Source organism: Maniola jurtina, chromosome 3 (assembly GCF_905333055.1).
Source record: "Maniola jurtina chromosome 3, ilManJurt1.1, whole genome shotgun sequence".
NCBI lineage: Eukaryota > Metazoa > Arthropoda > Insecta > Lepidoptera > Nymphalidae > Maniola > Maniola jurtina.
Genome location: NC_060031.1, coordinates 11,873,046 through 11,879,232, shown reverse-complemented (window position 1 = coordinate 11,879,232; position 6,187 = coordinate 11,873,046).

The following is a 6,187-nucleotide window of genomic DNA, read 5'->3' as shown; positions in this document are numbered from 1 at the left end:
AGGTGTGATTGTGGTCAAGCGCTTGCCTATAGTGAATAAAAAAAAAATACAAATTTCCCTAATAGAAAAAGATGGGGAAAGACCTATAATCCGGTTAGTTTCCAGAAAGCAAATAAGTACCTACTTACCTACAAATATTGTATTGTAAGATACGTACCTATACAACAAGCGCTAGGTAATAAAACGGCAATTAAGAGCAGAAATATGTCCACAAGAATTACATAATTGCAACAATACTATCTAGTCCATTCCCTAATCGAATAGAGCGCTGATTGCATTCGAGGTCGCTGTAATTAATTTAATTCATGAAGTAATTAATCCTTACAAGTTTATGACAGTGCATTTTTTATTGCCTTAAAAAGTTCAGTGCGGCTTTAAATGCCCAAATCGTTCGGTACCTATCTAGTTTCAAGTGTTTCAAGGAGTCCAATTTACCTAAGAGCTGCCATTGTCGCGCGTTGGTTCAACTTTCCTAGATCATATAGTTTTAAAAGATAGGTTTTTATTTAGTGGTTATGGAGTGTGGGTGCTATAGATATAGCCTCGATAGCTCAACGGTCAAAGGAGCGGACTTAAATCTGAAAGGTTGCCGGTTCAAACCACCCGTTGCACTATTGTCGTACCTACTCCTAGCACGGGCTTTACGCTTAATTGGAGGGGAAAGGGGAATATCATTCATAATGATAAACTTGGCTAATATTTTTTTTTAAAACCCTGGTAATGGATCGCCATTTTTTGTAGCATGCTGTTGTGTATATCCACCAATATCTATGTAGTCTGGCTGAGATTTTATAGATCGCGCTTTGACTTTGCTTAGACTTAAGACACTGGTATAAAAAAATTTCAAAAGAAAAATAAAACCGACTTCAAAAACCACAAACACTAAAAAGTAAAAAATAACTTTTATTTAGCTACACGTGTAATGTACCTAGGTATGAAGTCGAGCGAGCATATTAAAACAAAATTAGAAATCCAAGAGTGAAGCTCGCCCGACTTCATACCTAGGTACATTACACGTGTAGCTAAATAAAAGTTATTTTTTAACCGACTTCCAAAAAAGGAGGAGGTTCTCAATTCGTCGGGATCTTTTTTTTTTTTTTTTATGTATGTTCCCCGATTACTCAAAGACCCCTGGACCGATTTGGAAATTTTTTTTTGTTTGAAAGGGTATACTGTGCAGGTGGTCCCATATAAATTTGGTGAAGATCTGATGAATATCTTCGGAGATGGAGAACAGAACTCCTCAATGGATAAGAGCAAATTGCTCGCGATCACTGTAATAGCTTAGTAAACAGTAGGGTTTTAACTGGGCATAGCATATTATAGTACAGTGGGGCCACTAAAAATTGTGAAATAAAAAATTTTCAAAAGAAAAATAAAACCGACTTCAAAAACCAAAAACACTAAAAAGTAGAAAATAATTTTTGTTTAGCTACACATGTAATGTACCTAGGTATGAAGTCGGGCGAGCTTCACTCTTGGATTTCTAATTTTGTTTTAATATGCTCGCTCGACTTCATACCTAGGTACATTACATGTGTAGCTAAATAAAAATTATTTTCTACTTTTTAGTGTTTTTGGTTTTTGAAGTCGGTTTTATTTTTCTTTTGAAAATTTTTTTTACTTTTTAGTGTTTGTGGTTTTTGAAGTCGGTTTTATTTTTCTTTTGAAAATTTTTTATTTCACAATTTTTAGTGGCCCACTGTACTATTATATGCTATGCCCAGTTAATTACCCTACTGTTTACTAAGCTATTACACTGATCGCGAGCAATTTGCTCCTATCTATTGAGGAGTTCTGTTCTCCATCTCCGAAGATATTCATCAGATCTTCACCAAATTTATATGGGACCACCTGCACAGTATACGCTTTCAAACAAAAAAAAAATTTTCAAATCGGTCCAGGGGTCTTTGAGTAATCGGGGAACATACATAAAAAATAAAAAAAAAATAAAAAAAAGATTCCGACGAATTGAGAACCTGCTCCTTTTTTGGAAGTCGGTTAAAAACGAGACAGCGTTATACCACTGGCATAAATCTATCTCGTTTTAACTGAAGCTTAAGTCTGAGCAAAGTCTAAGTAAGTACGCTCTATAGGTCTTATAGCCTCTGTGTCGCTACGCGTGTGTGTGACACACACACAAGCGCACAAATTACTTTTAAATATTATACAATAATGTATGAGCTTAGCCTAAACACAGGATTGGAATTTGATTTTTTATTAGATCTGTAAATACCCGAATGTAGGTAGCCTCGAGTAGGTAGACGTACAACATTCTTAACGCTATAGTATTTAAATATATAAAATGTAAAAGCTGAATGACTGATCTATCAACGCACAGTTCAAACTACTGGACCAATTGGGCTGAAATTCAGCATGCTGATAACTGTTATGACATAGACGCTAAGGAGAATTTTTGAGAATTCAACCGCTAAGGGGGTAAAATAGGGGTTTGGAATTTGTGCCATCCACGCGGACGAAGTCGCGGGAAGAAGATAGTTTATAAAATATGTATATTTTTAACCAACGCGACGCGGTATTCGACAGAATGTTTTTGGTGCCCTAATTAAAAGTAGTTTAAGTATGAATGTAGGGGTACAAAGCCCATTTCGACATTTAATTCCGATTTAATAATAGATACAGTCATAAAATATTTTATATTAGCATATAATTATATCAAACTAATATCATAATATTATTATCGGATTATTGCGTTCAAATTTAACAAGTTATAAGTAAATATTTTCTGAAGACATTTTTAGAAGTAGATATTTTATCAACGCGCTTACATTATTTAACAAACTTAAAAAAAAAAAACTAGTTATTCTAATTTGATGATTGTATGTTTGTTCCTATTTTAGTCCCAAATGACTGAACCAATTTGGCTGGGAATGGAGAATTATTTATATACGCTGAATTAACACAGACAATTTTTTATCCCGGAAAATTCCCAAAGATTTCTGGCGGGATTTTTAAAAACTTATATATCCACGCAGACGAGATCACGGTCATCATCTAGTCCAGTAATAAGTATATATAAGTATAAGTATACTTGAAGTAAAGACTAAAGATATTAGATAATTACTGATTGCTATTTAAAGTTACGCCGCGCTGCAAAAAGTATAATGTGCGATATTGTACACAAAAATTCCCATGTGAAGTGTTGATATCAAATAAATGAGCTAAACACAATGTGTCTGGTAGATATACTAGTTGCGCAAACGCCGGAACCAATGTCAAATCACGCAATATACCTAGGAACATTCTCTTTGATTGATTAATAAAGAAATCAGAACAAACATTGCTGTAGGGCATAAAAGTGATTTCGCTGCAAACTTTGATGCCTGCAACTTCATCTTCGTGGATTTAGATAGACTTTAAAAATCCCGTGAGAATTCTTTGATTATCTGGGATAAAAATAGCACATGTCCAGAATGTAATTTTGCTTAGGTAGGTAAATCAAATTTTAATACATATTAGCATTAACATCTTTGCGATGTTTTTGAAAGGTATAACTAATCCTGAAAAACATTTATTTTTAAATTATGAAAATAACTTACGAGTATTAATTCCTCGCTCTATCTTAAAACCTTAAATTATTTTTAAAATGTAACTCGTGCTTAAACGCAGCTTTATAATACATAATTATTGCGCATAACGAGTCACCAATTAGAATTTTCAGAAAAATGTAGCTAAGCATTAGATATTATACATAAACGGGTTGTTACCATTTTTTTACTAAGTTTATTATTTTGAGTGGCAGTCAATAACAAGTAGCTGCCTATAAAGTTAGATTACAGACCTTCATAGTGACATGCATCTAATTTGTAGATACCACATGCTTTATACCTAATACCTTTTATGTTGAAATGGTTGAAATATATTACACTGGCATTTTTCCTATGTTATTTAGTTGTCATTCTAATAACTAAGCTGAGGGCTTTTAAACTAATAATTTAAGCTAATAAGAAATAATTCAATCAATCAACATGTTTGCGTTCATTGCTAGACGAGGCCTCCTCGATAGCACACCCCAACACACGATCTCTGCTTTCCTCATCCACCTACTTCCAGCTACCTTCTTAAGGTCCACCAATCTGGAAGTAATCCTACACTGCGCTTGTCAGTACGCGGTCTCCACTCCAGAACACGTCTGCCCCAGCGGCCATCAGTTTGACGACAGATATTACCTGCCTACTGTCACTTCAGTCTTCAACGAATTCTTCATTAGGGAATTTGTTCTTGAGAGTTACCCAATAGAGTCCGCTCCATAGCAATGAAGTTTGAATCATTACCATCATAATCATCATTAACCCATCTCCGGCTCACCACTGAGCACGGGACTCCTCAGATTGAGATGGTTTTGGCCATAGTCGCTTGCTAAGTGCGGATCGACAGACTTCTCACAACTTTGAGAATATTATGGAGAGCTCTCAGGCATGCAGGTTTCCTCGCATTATTTTCCTTCACTATTTATACCATCGATGAGTAGTCAAAAAGTCTTTGGTTTACACTGGAATGAGTATAATAATATAATCTAATTATATATTGATGTCCAATAGGTACCTAATTATTATTAGGGAACTTTGACATATAGAACTTTCATTTGCAAAAAGCTTGTTAATTAAACTTGTGCCATGATATTTTTTGTTTAATATATTTGTCCACTTGGGTGCTAAATACAACAATCAAAATCATGTGACAGATTATAATATGTATCTCAGTCTTAGGACGCTATATGTGGAAACGACTAATGGCTTAGCGCTTAATGGTTAACGCCTTTATGCCTTTGCCAAAATGCGTTGGTGTCACATATTATTATTTAATCTATTTTTCCTTAACTGACTTAAAAGGTAAACAAGCTTCTCGTGCTGAAATGCATAAGGGGCGCACTATACACGGTCCATATAGGGCCTCGTTACCTCGAACTGACAATGAAATCATGACCCGAGTGAAAAACCACTCCACTTTACTCCAGGTCTAAAACGCTCCTTGTGCTCCGCCATCAGCGGTGGGATGGAACTTCGTGAGGTTTTTAGTCGGTAGGAGTCCGACATAACCACTGTGCTCCCCCGTGGTCGGTGGTATCCATGACGGATTTTCCTCACGAGAAAAAGAAAGGTCTAAAAAGCTGGGCAAATCACGCTACTGAAGTACGCGTTTTCTTCGGGAAGGTTTTTGCGATTTGTTTTAAGGAAATATTATCACAGTTAAAAGGGACCGCGAACGCAAATGATAGTTTATTTTATCGTTAGTATTTATTCGCCTATAAACAATACTTTCAATTGTTTTCCGTAATTGGACCAAGGACTATCGTGATAAGCGCAATCAAGATATGCACTTTAGTCTATGTAGGTAGTCATAAAAATTTATGTGAAACTAGTTCCGCCATAAAAAGTGCATTTTTATAAATAAGATTGACTATCGCTTGCTCGAACGTCTATCATTTCACATAGGTACAAAGTATAAGACATAAGATAGTAATATAAATACTATTTATTTATATCATATACTTAAGATAAGTAAGTAACCCTAACGCGCTCTCCAGCCCTTTCCATACAAAAGTTATGTGGTTCTAGATTGAATATTAACCAATTCAACTCAATGGGCATGGTTCCAGAACTAAAAATGACCTTAAAGAAAGACCTTATGACGTTTCATGAGCCGGTAATAAAAAGATGGCCCCCGAAGAAAAAACAAATCATTACCATACACAACCCCGACCCCGGAACGACAAAGTCATCACCACACAAAATTTATTTGAGGTTCCCCAGGACATTTTTTTATGGAAGTTTTTTATCACATCTTGCATTGCATGTGCACCTATGAGTAGGATTTTCTTTTAGGAAAATTATCACACAAAGTTTATTTGAGGTTCCCCAGGACATTTTTGTATGGAACTTTTTTATCACATCTTACATTGCATGTGCACCTATGAGAAGGTTTTTCTTTTAGGAAAATTATACAGTATGATCAATATATCTCTAGAAAATTTGCTAGAGTTCCTACCCCAACGGCTCTCAAAAACTATCTATCATAGAGGAATGTTCCCAAAACTAAAAAGATTCAAATCCCTTTGGTAAGCCGGTGAAAAAATGATGGCCACCGAACAAAAAGAATTTCCATCTCCATACAAAATTTATTTAAATTTTCAAAAGGCACTCTAGAACATTTCTGTAAGGATTTT